We start from the raw sequence: 14,140 nt of genomic DNA, 5'->3' as shown, positions 1-14,140 counted from the left end.
CCTCTTTTCTCTAGATCATTCTCACTAGCATACAAGCCTCACTTAATACTGCTCATCTTAAAAACAAAAAATGACTGTCTTATGTTCATGTTTCCCTTCAACCATATGATGCAATAACACACATAAACATATATGTCCATATATGTAATTATATATATATAATATATATATAACAGTATCATAGATTAAGTAAAACCAAGAAATTTTAGTCATGTTGAAGGTGACCTACCCTTCAGCTGTAGCTCTAAGTACATTAAAACCACAGAAAATTACTTAGCTGTAGAAGACGCTATTTCATGAACAATGTAACAACATAAATGGAATGAGGCTGCATACAGTGAACAAAATTTAAAACAAACATGGGAGTATAGGGATATCTGGATGGCTCAGTGGTTGAGCATCTGCCTTCAGCTCAGGGCGTGATCCCACTTCTCCTTCTGCCTGTCTTTGCCTCTCTATGCATGTCTGTCATGAATAAATAAAAAGAAATCTTTAAAACAAAAATGGGAGTGTAATTATTCAGTGTTCCTAAAGGAGGTTTTTCCTTACAGGTTCAGTGGCATGATCATTTAGAGACAGCAGTTCTCCCTCAAGTGCATGGATGTCTTGATGGGTAAATCTGAGAAGGAGGCAGGACAAGTCAGTGAGGTGGTTGGGAAAGGCACCCTCTGTTCATGCTGGGTGATGGGTCTAGGAAAAAGGAATCATGGTATTCTCTTAGAAAACCTCTTGAGCAGGATTGGGATTTGGAACCTGCCTGCTCCCATAGGGATGCCTGGAAGAGAGACAATTCTGAAAGATGCTGGCATTCAGAGTGTCCCAGAAAAGAAGACTAGAGGCTACAGCCCACAACTTACAAGAGACAAGAGGCCTGTATTCCAGTCAAGGGACAAGGGGGAGAAGTTCATATCCTGGGATTTATCCTATGCCAACTCCTCCAAATTCCACTTTAGGGAATAACGTTCATGGCCGAGATAAATGCCTTTTGTTAATAAAAGGATCACTAAAATTTAGAGCCAATTATTCAGTCACATGTCAACCTGGCACAGCAAGTTACACAAATAACACCTGTTATTTACCACACACTGTTTTTTTATTTCTAAGGTCAGGTTTTCTCAAGCAATGTACTGAGAAGTAATCCAAGAGTGTGTTGGTGAGGGAGATGAGCAATACACCTACTCTTGTTCCCAACAGCCACAATTGTAAATCAATAGTGTAACCAACTAGAGTGGGAAAGAGATTTAACCAGTCAGCTCAAATAATTCTACAAACTCTGGATTTGAGGAACAAGAACCCTAAATCTAGTCCCACAAAAACTAATCCGAAGAGCATAAACTCATTCGAGAAAACGGTACAGGGTAGAAAGATAACAAAATACTGAAACTGAATTTAGGAGAGAAACTGACAAACTGGCTGATTTCTTCATTTTCTTCTCTTCATCACCCCTCCAAAGTGTACAAACACGTTCATACCTGTCCTTGCTTACCCAGGTGCAACACGAAACTTCCGCCCCATTACCTACTACTCTGTTTTTCTCATTCTGCATCAAGAGCCTAATTTTCTCTAATCTTATAGCCAGATCAGACAAATAAGTGAATTATAGGATCAACTGACTGCTTATAATTAGTCTTGCCCAAGAGGTTTAAGAGAATCCATCTATCCTATAGTGTAAAAGGTGGCCGATAAGGTGTCTGGAGGCTGAGTAGTTGTTAACTAGCTAAGATCTTGGTTGAGAGCTCTCTGTTCTCTCCAGGGCCTTATCTGTAAGTTGAAGAGCTGAGACCAAAATGACCTTCCTGCTCTCATTCTTATATGCCCACCCAGGGACCATATACACCCTTTGTTCTCAACTCATCTTACTTCCATGTATTCCCCTTAATAATTCCCAATTTATCCATTAAGTCCAGGAACTGAAGCCAACAGAGAGAGTAAGCTGCCATAGTCTGCCTGAGCTTTTCTCCTTGAATCCAAGAGCTAAGCTCCAAACTCAAAAGGAAAAAGAAAATCCCCAATACAAAACACCACCTTCAAAGAACTTGCAAATCACCCCCCACACATCCATAAAGAGGAAATGTTGAAAGAATGAAGACAAGTCAGAAAACTGAGCTTTGATTTACATGTACTGCTTATTTCCAGGTGGCTTTGGCATTGTTCTTTGATAAATGGGAATGAGAATTTCTAGGTTTATTTGAGGATGAGAAAGGAACAACCAACCAGCACCTCAGTGGTCACTGCATAGACCTTCTCCAGCTCAAGTTCCGCAGTCAATATGTCAGGGGTCAAGCTCATGGTCAACCCAGGAAGGCAAGGCTTTTTTTAAACAATCTTGGAATAAAAACAAGTGTAAGCATTATTATGAACACATGATAATCTTAGGTCCTCTCCAAGAAATTAGCACAACAGCAGTACAAGTTTGCAAGACCTGACAAGACCAGTGTAAAAACAAGTATCAACATCATCTTCTCAAGAAGGGTCTAACACACGAGGATTACAGAAGAAGCAGAATGACAAAATAAATAACTTATAAGCCACAGCTTGGGAATTAAAATCCAAGAATTCTTCCTACCACTTCCACTTTGGGTCCCAGACCATCCATATTTTCCTTTCCCATTTACAATGGCTCCTTAGCCCAAGATCTAATGCTTAACTTTGTAACATTTTGTTACTTAGATCAAAGTTAAGTACATTTTATTATTAAAACTATTATTCCCTCTTTGGTTTTTAGAAACTTTCTGTTCACAATTCTAATATTCACTAAGTCACATGAACTCTTAGCTATTAAGAAGAAGTAACACACACACACACACACACACACACACACACACACAGGAGCAAAAAAGCCATTATTATTTGACAATCTTGATGCAAAGTAAATTTTTCTTCCAGAGAAGAAAAAGATTTGGTCTATACTTTTTTCCTTCCTGGCACAGCTGGATTTTACAATACCCTTCTGAAGCAGATGGAATGCTAGTAACCAAAAGCCAGAGAGCTGATTAGACTGTTTGCAATCTGTAGGTCACAAATAAAGGACTATTACTGAAGAGTAAAGGTCACTCGAAATGAATTGCATTCAATAAAGAGCTGGGGTAGTGATACCAGGACTAGCTCTTATTGATTGCTATAAAATTCCTCGCAAAAGGAGAAATGCTGCATCGTTGGGGATTGTGCCCAGTGTGGAAGGATTTACTTGACTGAATGGTGGTTTGCCTTATTTGGTGAGCCACTAAAGCACGCATAAAACTCCCTGCACAGGTATATCAATCCAATGTTCAATAAGGTGCTGCTGGGCCAGGAGAAGTCCACGCTCGTGAGAAAACAAAAAGACTGAAACCACATCCATGTGTCATAAATAAAAATGAGAGAAGGGCTTCTGGGTGGTTCAGATGGTTAAACATCTGCCTTGGGCTCAGGTCGTGATCTGGGGGTTCTGGGATGGAGCCCCGCATCCGGCTCCTGGCTCAGCAGGGAGCCTGCTTCTCCCACTGCCTCTCCACCTGCTCATGCTCGCTTACTCACTCTGTCACAAATGAATAAATAAAATCTTTAAAAAATAAATAAATAAAAATGAGAAGTACCACTTAAAAGCCACATCACCAAGTGGCTCTTGTAAGCATCGAAAAAAGTTGTTTTCTTTAGTCACCAATCTCTGAGGTTGGAAAGCAGTACGGTCTGCTCATCTGGGGCCTCCCTTCTCTCTCTGCTTCACTAGAGCAGATGCATAGCCACTATCGTCGAGATTCTTCGGAGTGGCCAGCCAGACAAGAGCGGGGACAGAGTTGGTGCTTCCTGGTGGCGTGACAGACATCTACGGACTCTGAGTGGATTGAAGGCTGGTAGCCTAAGCATGACTGGAAGACCCTCTGGCCTGAGCACACAAATGATTCGCACTGCCTGAAATTTCCCTCACTGGAGTAGGTCCTTGGCTGTGGTAGTGTGCAGGATCTTGTCATTTGCAGGAGAACCTTCTCTCTGCCCCTTGCATGGCCATTCTGTCTTTCCCGGTGCTTGGCAACCCCCTCACACCACTTGGCAGCAAGGGGGGTGCTCCTCACTACCGATGGCGCCACTTGGGTCTGACTACTCTGGAGTTCACCCCCATGCTTTAGGCCAGGATCACTGCAGCTTGGCCCCAGCTGCAGACTCAATGGGATGGAATTTCTGTGGTGGAGCCCACTCCTCTATGGTTTTGCTTTTCAACTGTGGTAAAAGAAACATGATATACAATTATCACCTTAACCATTTTTAAGGGTCAACTGCAGGGGCATGAAGTACGTTCACGTTGTTGTACAGCTGTCATCACCGCCACCCATCTCCAGAGCTCTTGCCATGTTGCAAAAATGAAACTCTATGCCCATTAAATAATTATTCTCTCTTCCCCACTCGCCCCAGGCCTTGGAAACCATGGTCCCATTTTCTGTCTCTATGACTTTCAGTACTCCAGGTACCTCCTACAAGTGGAATCATACTGTATTTGTCCTTTTGTAACTGGCTTATCACTTAGCATAATGTCCTCATGGATCACCCATGTTGTTGCCCTTGACAGGATTTCCTTCCAAGTTAAGGTAGAATAATATTCCATAGTATGGATATTACTCACTGGCATATCCACCCTTCCACATGGGTTGTGTCCACTCCTTGACTACTATGAATAACACTGCCACAAACACGGCTGTACAAATGATCTCTTCAAGTCCCTGCTTTCAGGGACACCTGGCTGTCTCAGTAGAACATGTGACTCTTGATCTTGGAGTTGAGAGTTAAAGCTCTACTTTGGGGGTAGAGGTGACTTTAAAAAACAAATAAAATAAAATAATAAAATAAAAATACATAATAAATTTATGTTTTAAGTCCTCGCTTTCAATTCTTTTGGTTATATATTGAGAATTGCTGGGTCAGAGGGTAATTCTGTTTTTAATTATTCTGAGGAACCACCTTACTGTTTTCAAAACAGCTGCACCATTTCCTCCATAACTAAGATGATTCTTCGCAAGAACCAGTGCTGGGCCCACTGGAACCATCTCCACCCCATTAAATCAATGAACAGAGACTTGCCACTATTTCATGTTTTTGTGTTTACACAGTAAAGACGGTTGTGTTTTCGCAGTCATCCAGTGCTTCTGGTTATTCCAATAAATGGACAGGTGCTGTGGTGCAAAGAAAACTGCCCCAAAGCATACTTCTAATTTAATATGAGGCTCCTGAAGATAATTCTTTAACCAAAATGGAACAAGAAGTGTACACCAGGATTAAGAAAATTTAAAAATGAGCCGTATGCTTTTTTGAGTCATATTTCAAAAACAGGGCTGCCAGCCTAAGATCTAAATTGTTAATTGTACACAACAGACTGAGGAGAAAGTAATCAGCACCGAGCATATAATTTATATCTGTGATTAGCCATTCTATGTCTGATTTATGGTTTTTGGATAGATGGATACCAATTTATTTTTCCTCTACAGGGCTCCATGCATGAAGTGTAATTACAAATTTGTTTGCAGTTGCTGTGGTGTGGAATTAAAAACATAACCTTCCTGGAGACTCAGAATATAGGATGCTTTCTTGCCCTTTATTTTCCCCTTAAAATAAAAAAGGGTGCCAGGTAGTGTTTTATATCAGACTCCAAAGCCCACTGGTTCTAGCCACATGATTCTCAGAATCACTGCTTTTACCCGAGGAAATAATCAGATGCAAGATGAGAGTAATTACAGAGAATCTGGAGTTCTAATTTTTTTTTTTTTTTATGATAGTCACAGAGAGAGAGAGAGAGAGAGGCAGAGAGACACAGGCAGAGGGAGAAGTAGGCTCCATGCACCGGGAGCCCGACGTAGGATTCGATCCCGGGTCTCCAGGATCGCGCCCTGGGCCAAAGGCAGGCGCCAAACCGCTGTGCCACCCAGGGATCCCTGAATCTGGGGTTCTATATGCTTAATTATGTCACTGTTTTGTTTTATCACACTCTATTATTAATAGGGGCTTCAGTTTTCACACAGAAACATTTTACCTTAATGTACAGTTAACAAAGTTAGATCTAAGGGCACCTGGGGGGCTCAGTTGATTGGACATCTGCCTTTGCCTGGATGGTGACCTCAGGGTCCTGGGGTCAAGCCCCGAGTCAGGCTCCCTGCTCTGCACACAAGCCTGCTTCTCCTACTCCCTCTTGCCTGTGCACATGCTCTGTCAAATAAATAAATAAAATCTAAAAAAAAAAAAAAAAGAAAAGAAAGAAAGAAAAAAGAGAAAAAGCTAGTTTATGAATTTCCCGGCAGGTAATTTCATTTCAAAATGCCAAGATCCTCCGGGTGCTCTGGCCAACACCAGTGGTTTCAGTGCTCGCTTGAGAAAGTGGCTCTGGATGAAAGCAGGGCCACGCTCCATCATCGCAGGCCCCTTTGAAGGGCCAGTTGCTGGGGTCCCGTCCAAGCACTGCACGAAGGCTCACTGGGGTGTCCGTCCTGGCTCGGCTCACTGGAGCCCATCTCTCACCCTCACCAGGGCCACTCCGGCCCCACGTCCCTTCTGCCTTCTGCTCCAGTGCCCTCGGCCTTGGCTTCGTCCCACCACTAATGACGGGGCCTGGTGCAAACCCGCTTCACACTCTGCTCCCCAATTCTACCGAATGTTTCATGAAGAGAAGCAAACCTGGAGATCCGGATTTTCTGTCCCACCCTTGCTCTACCATCTGCCCCAGCCTTTACAGCCATCCACGGATCAGCGCTGGGACTCAACAGAAAATGTGGTCCAGGGCAGCCCCCGTGGCGCAGCAGTTTAGCGCCGCCTGCGGCCTGGGGTGTGATCCTGGAGACCCGGGATCGAGTTCTGCGACAGGCTCCCTGCGTAGAGCCTGCTTCTCCCTCTGCCTGTGTCTCTGCCTCTCTCTCTCTCTCTTTCTCTCTCTCTCTCTCTCTCTGTGTCTCTATGAATCAATAAATAAAATCTAAGAAAAGAAAAGAAAAGAAAAGAAAAGAAAAGAAAAGAAAAGAAAAGAAAAGAAATGTGGTCCATGCAAAGGAAAACCAACCAACCAAAAAAATCAGCAGTGTTGAGTAACAGGAGAGCTAGAAGCATTTTTTTTTCAGGGTTGTCAATATATACATATATTCATTATACAATGAGGAGATAACAGGTTTTTAAAAACTGGCAAAGAGAAAGGTAAATGTATTACCGTAGCCCACCCCAACTCCACCAACCGTGAAGCTTCATCCAAATCCATTTCCTGGCTGTAAGCACACTTCCCTTGCTCTGCTCAGCTACTACTGCACTTTTCCTTGAGTCTCTAGATTCCCTTTAGTCTCTTCTCAAAAGCTCCTCTTGTGCTGCCTCCTCTCACTGGAGCTCATCTCTGCTCCCTTGGCCAGAGTTAATCTATCCCCATGGCAATGGCCACCAGCAGCACCTGTGGTTCCCAAACTGTGTGCCCTGGTGTCCTGGGATGCCACAGTGAACTCCCAGAGGTACTGAGGGATATTTTAACTTTTTGAGGGAAACAGCCATATTTGATGCGTGTTGGACACTGAAAAATAGCAGCTCGAGGTAGTTCACAGTTTCGGCATGAGATCACCGGCCCTTTGGAAGATACCACCTTTTCAGAGGCAGTTGTGATAAAAAGTAAGGAAGGTACAAAAATCAAAGTGGAGCAGGAAATGGTATCCAGTCTGGTTCTAAGGTTTGAGAAGTTGTGCAGCGCTCAGCATGTGCATACAACCCACACATTGTGTAAGTGTATCTGTTGGGGTTCTCCAGAGAACCAGAACCAACAGTGTGTGTGTGTGTGTGTGTGTGTGTGTGTGTGTACAGAGAAAGAGACTGATTTTAAGGAACTATTTCATGCCATTATGAGGGCTGGCAAGTCCAAAATCTGCAAGGCAGGCCAGCAGAGCGGGAACCTAGGGAAGACCTGATTTTGCAGCTCGCATGTGAAGACGATCTGGAGGTGGAATTTCCCTCTTTGGCAGACCTCAGCTGTTAGCTCCCCGGCCTTCAGCTGACTACCTGAGGCCCACTGACTGTATGGAGTTACCTGCTTTCTTCAAAGACTACTGATTCAAGTGTCAATCTCTCCCAAAAAATGCCCTCACAGCAACATCCAGACTGATGTTTGATCAAGTATCTGGTTACTATGGCCAAACCACGATGACACATAAGATTAACCATCACTTAAGAATGAAAAATGTGTATTTTTTCTTTCCAATTTATACAATTGTATTTTTTTTAAGTTTTAAAAAATTTATTTATTTGAGGGAGACGAGAGAGAGCATGAGTGGAGGGAGGGAGAGGCTGACTCCCCACTGGGCTCCATGCCAGGATGCTGAGATCATGACATGAGCCACCCAAGCAATTAATATCCAATGTATATTAAAATATAATATACAATTATATTTTAAGTTTTTAAATTTTTTAGATTTTATTTTCTTGAAAGATTTTATTTATTTATTCATGAGAGACACATGCACATACAGAGAGGCAGAAACAGGCAGAGGGAAAAGCAGGCTCCATGCAGGGAGCTTGATGTGGGATTTGATCCCGGCACTCCAGGATCACTCTCTGAGCCAAAGGCAGACGCTTAACTGCTGAGCCACTCAGGGGTCCCTACAATTATATTTTTAATCAGGCACTAAATTATTAGGACATAAATGCTAATTGAGTCGTTTAGACTCTACTACTTAATAAATGGAACTGTTAGGTATTTCTTTTGGCCTATAGGCACTAAGAATGCCATGAAGAGAAAAAGCTTAAGAGCTTCTGACCTATATGCAGATAACTGCAGCCCAGTTTGTATTCCCAAATTCTCTCTTTTTAAATTCCCAAATTCTTGACATGCACATTCTACATGGTTGTCAAAATGCATCTATTCTAAACGAATTTCAATATGCATGCATATTCTAATGAATGCCAATATTCTTATATATTCCAAAGAGAGAAATTCCCAGTTACCTTCCCTCAAATGTTCCAAACTCAGTTTCTTATTTCCTCCACCAAACCTACTGTCAATCTGATTTCCAGAAATGTATTTTTAATCTCACCCACCACCCCTCCTCCCCATTAGCTGCTGCTATCCACCCCACCATGGGACTCCTTTGAAACATAATACAATAATTCTTCCCTATGTGATATATGTTATTACAGAAATAAAATTATATGCAAACAGATTAGAGCCCTTGTCACAAATTATGGGTTCATAATTTTTCAGGAGGGAAATGTTTATTTTTAACTTCCCCCCTGTCTTCATATTTAGAAAAAGCAGTCAAGATAGGATAGGAAAAGCATACAGCCCAGGGATAAATCAGTATGTTTTTATAAGGGAAATTCTCCTTGATTTGGGGGAGAAAGCCCCAATACTTTACAACTCTGTCTCTAATGAAACATTTTATTGGCAGATATTGAATTAAAATGAGTCTTGATATGGTGAGGCCAACCCATAATAATAAACTTAAGCCAGCCTCTGTCCCAGTGATGAGCTCAACCCCACCCAAAGAACTAAATGCATGAGTGGCTTAAAAGACAAGTGTACCATTGACCTTATATGGCAAAAACCAGAGGCAGAAAATATTAAAAACTTTTTCACATTATCTATTCCCCTTCCCGTCCACCGAGAACACATGCACGCACCTAAGAATAAGATAGCCAGTGATCACTGTGCAAAAACACTTTGATTGCAAACTCTCTTTTTCACTTATTTCTCATAATTAAAGCTGGAAGCCACTAGAAGTTTTTCCCTCTATTATTTCATTTTTGTTGGCGATATCTGCTCTGTTGAATAAAGATGCTGCTCCATCATGCATAATATTATTTATGGAACTGTATTCCTGAGATACCAAGGCAATGTGATTTTTCTCTCTCAAGGAGGGGAATTCGTTATTCATTGAGAGCCGTTGCGTTGCCATGAAAAGAAGCCAGCCCACTCACACGGGGCCTCTGGCTCCAGCTGAGTGAACGCCGCTATCACCAGCTCTCCAATACCTGTAGACGTCAGCAGCCTGTCGAGAACTCAGTATTCTAGTGAAAACAAACATCAAAAGGCTAGAAAGCAAATGACAGCTCAGGGAAAGTCCACAAAATATTCAGTTAATACTTAGGGCAAAAAAAAAAGGCAACTATGACAATTTGAACGTATTTATCTAACAGGAAAAAAAAGTCCACACTATGAGATGGACACTGAAGGTAACAAAATATAAATAAATTCATAATTAGGGTCTTGGGGGCAGGCAAGAAATCTGATATAAAACCACATTTGGCAAAGGAACAGCACAGTTAAATGTTTTCATATTTCTCTGTGAAAGTACTTTCTCAGTGTATACATTTTGGGGCAATGAACTAGAGGAAAAATCTATAGGTTAACTTCTATATTGTAGTATTTTGGTATATGAATTTCCCCAGCAGCCAACGTTTATGATAATTTCTAATTCCAGCACTTTCTAGACTACACAATCTTACCAGCACCCGCCCCCCAGGCACTCAGAATAAACATAACCTGATTTTTTTCCAACACTATTACTAAAAATAAAAGGACCACACAGTGAGTATCTCTCACTATCATAAGAACTATTTGAACAGGCAGCTTTCTTTAAATTCATTCCATCAAAGCCTTCAGAAAATTAGCAATTCTCCATGGAAGACCACAGTATGTGGGCATTTAGTCACTGGCTTGGAAATATACTATTTTTTAAAATTTGAGTTGTAAAGCCTTTGTCCTGACAGATAAAAGCGGTGACACCCTGCTTAAAAAAAGAAGGTGGGAGGCCAGAGGACAGGGGTGAGGACCTGTCTTCTGAGCCTGCTATCAGTACCGATCTGCAAGAACACAGAGCCACTTAAGGGGGATGAGACGCATTCTGAAACCACTCTGCTGTTCCTTTCCAGGAGCAGCATTTCAAGAGCTCATCAAGTCCACTAGGCACGTACACAGGGTATTTTGGAAGCAAGTCCGCTCCAAATTGTAAGGTATGTTTAGAAACATTCAGAATGACAACCGCTTAGTATTTTCAAATGTGATGCTGATGTTCATGGATAAATCCATTATCCCACAGAGAGTGACAATTCATTCCCGTTTGTCCAGGACTTTCCCAGTTTGAAAGCCGGAAGTCCCTGTCTCTGGAACTCCCTTTGTGCTGGCAACTGGAACAAGCCAGTTGGCTACCCTATCCTCCACATAAACTATAATATATAGCAGGTGATCTCACTTCGAAGTGAGATCAAACTAAACCACAGTAATCTGGGAACAAATTAAGTACCCCAGAGTGAGGACTACCCATCCGGGGGTAGACAACATCACTCGATGCAGGTAGAAGAAATCTGGTGTTTCCAACACCATCTGGGTGTACAGTGAACTTATTAAAAGCACACCTAAAGGTGCTCTAGACTTGGCTCCACATTCATCTTCTACATAGAAAAAGACAGCTAAAGTATTTAAAGAAAGAGATTTTAGGGGCACCTGGGTGGCTCAGTGGTTGAGTGTCTGCCTTTGGCTCAGGTCATGATCCTGGGGTTCTGGGATCAAGTTCCGAATCGGGCTCCCTGCTGAGCAAGGAGCCTACTTCTCCCTCTGCCTACGTCTGTCTCCTCTGTGTCTCTCATGAATAAATAAAATCTTTAAAAAAAGAGAGAGATTTTAGCTTAGCAGATAACTATCCTCTTTATAATCTTCATTATATCAGGTTTCTTTTTGATAAGCTCTTTTTAAAAAAGATTTTATTTATTTGAGAGAGAAAGAGAGGTAGAGAGAGAGAGAGAGAGAGAGAGCACAAGCAGGGGAGAGGGGCAGAGAGAGAGGAGAAGCAGGCTCCCCACTGAACAGGGAGCCTAATGTGGGGCTCAATCCCAGGAACCTGGAATTATGACCTGAGTCTAAGGCAGATGCTTAACCAACAGAGCCATGCAGGCACCCCTTAATCAGCTCTTTTATCCCCCCAATACTGGATAATATCAAGATAAACTTCCATCCAGTTTCTTTAAACGATCAAAGGTCAAAATCATAAATAACAACAAAAAATGTGAGTATAAATGGATACTGTTTCACTGTTCTTGCCTCAAAAATATTTAACCCTCCTTCTGGCAACAGTCAGAATTATAATCACTTCCACCAATGACTACTGTACTTGAAAACACACTAAGGCTCAGAGCCCAGTGGCAGGAGATCTGGCTGATGTGCTGAGCCAGCCAGGAACAGGAATGAGTCTGTCCTCTTTGAAAACAGAAAAAGTGCTGTTTTCATGATTGGTCAAAATTCCACCTCTTTCCTTTTAGATAACTTGCAATACTCAGAATCCCTCTCCAGAAAGCAGGCAGGAGGCATGTAGTTTGCCCTGTATTTCTATCTCCTTTAACTAGAGGATTTCCATGTTTGTTGTTTTATTTAAAAAAAAATTTTTAAGATTGTATTTAGTTAGTCATGAGAGACACACAGAGGCAGAGACACACAGAGGCAGAGACACAGGCAGAGGGAGGAGCAGGCTCCCTGCAGGGAGCCTGATGTGGAACTCGATCCCAGGACCCTAGGATCATGCCCTGAGCCCAAGGCAGATGTTCAACCACTAAGCCATCCAGGTTCTCCAAGGATTTCCATTTTGGAAGCAGAGAATCAGACAAAGACAGGGAACTATTTGTCCTGGAAATCCTGTGAAACTCTTGGGCTCCTTCCACTCAGCCTGGGCCTTAAATTTCATCTCCCCTTTTCTTTTAAGGTAGAAACACTGCTTCTCCGCAGCTACATTTAACGTCAGTAGCTGAGCCAACTGCTGGTGCTCCTGGTTGCTATGGACCACCTTCTCCTCTTTGTAAGCTTCTTGGATGCTATGCCCCTGACCCATTGCACACACACCCTTTCTCTGTGTCAGCCTTCCCGAGATGCCTCGGGGGCACTGCTGGGTCCCATGGGAGACCCAGTGCCAGAGGCTGTCAGCCCCAAGGCTAGGTGGAGAACCATCCCAAAGATAATGGGGTCACGGGCCAACAAGGGGTTTATTTTGTAGCTAGTAGTCATCGTCAAAGATTACATCCAAAGGAACTAAAGATGCTCTAGGGCAGTTCTTCACGTCACACACGTGGGTGCACACCTAGGCTCATGGCACCTGCTCATGTGCTGTCCTGGATAGATCACACAAGTCTGCTGAGTGGAAGGTTATTCCTCTGCAAAATGGTCCTTAGCCACTCCTATCATGTTCTCAAGACGCTTAAATTTTTGGCAGAACTGTTGCCATAAACGAACAAGGCTAGTCCCCTGAAAAGCTAGGAAATTGGTTCTCTTCATTTTACAACATGTAAATAGAACTACAGTAAGAAGTGCGTAAGAGCTAACAGGACACTACAGGTTTATTTTTAAATGGAAGAATGGAATCATTCTTCTTCCATTTAAAATGGGGTGGAATGATCTGTGGAGTACCAGTTGGGTTAAGTGGCTCAGTTGGGTTAAGTGTGCCTTCAGCTCAGGTCATGATCTCCGGGTCCTGGGATCGAGCCCCCACGTTGGGCTCCCTGCTCCCCTGCTCAGTGGGGAATCTGCTTCTCCTTCTCCCTCTACACGCCCCCCCCCCCATTTGTGCTCTCTCGCTCTCTCTCTAATTCAAATAAATAAAAATAAATAAATAAAATAAAATAAAATTTAAAAAGATCCACTCCTCTGATCCCAAGGATGCCCACCACAACTATTACCCGCAATTCTATATACTGACACCAAGCTCTAACATCATGGCTTATAACCTTGAGCCTGTCAGCAATTCCAAGCCAGCGTCGTCATCAGATAGGACAACACCCATCTAATCTTCCCTCATAAGACAGTTTCGCTGGCTTTCTGCAATCTCTAAACAGTCAAAATAAACACATTTCTGCAGGTGGTATCCCAAAGAAGCAAAACAATCATTATCTAAAACCACCCCCCTCTGTAGGAGGGCATCTGATATGAAAACACACAAGACTTTCATATGGACTTCATACTAAAAAGCCCTGTTTGGCTCTAAACCCAGACAGCTTTAGCAACACAACCCACTGATATTTCCACAGCCACCACCCCCTCCTCTTAATTAGACTGTTGATGAGCCTCACACTCAACATAATGGGCTCTTCTGCACACAGCCACACGGCTCACTCTCAAATAAGAACCCTTGGTCACCAGGCTACTTCCCAAACCCACCAATGGGAGCCGGCTGTCCCG

General features: G+C 42.7%; 1 protein-coding gene across 33 annotated transcripts in view; it reads right to left on the bottom strand.

The window, feature by feature from the left end:
* Positions 1-14,140, bottom strand: part of KIAA1217 (KIAA1217 ortholog) — a 730,776-nt gene that overhangs the window by 185,171 nt on the left and 531,465 nt on the right. The gene's annotated exons all lie outside the window — the stretch shown is intronic.

This window comes from Vulpes vulpes, chromosome 2 (genome assembly GCF_048418805.1).
Source record: "Vulpes vulpes isolate BD-2025 chromosome 2, VulVul3, whole genome shotgun sequence".
Classification (NCBI taxonomy): Eukaryota; Metazoa; Chordata; class Mammalia; order Carnivora; family Canidae; genus Vulpes; species Vulpes vulpes.
Note: the sequence above shows the minus strand (reverse complement) of the source record. Positions and strands in the feature narration are given on the sequence as shown.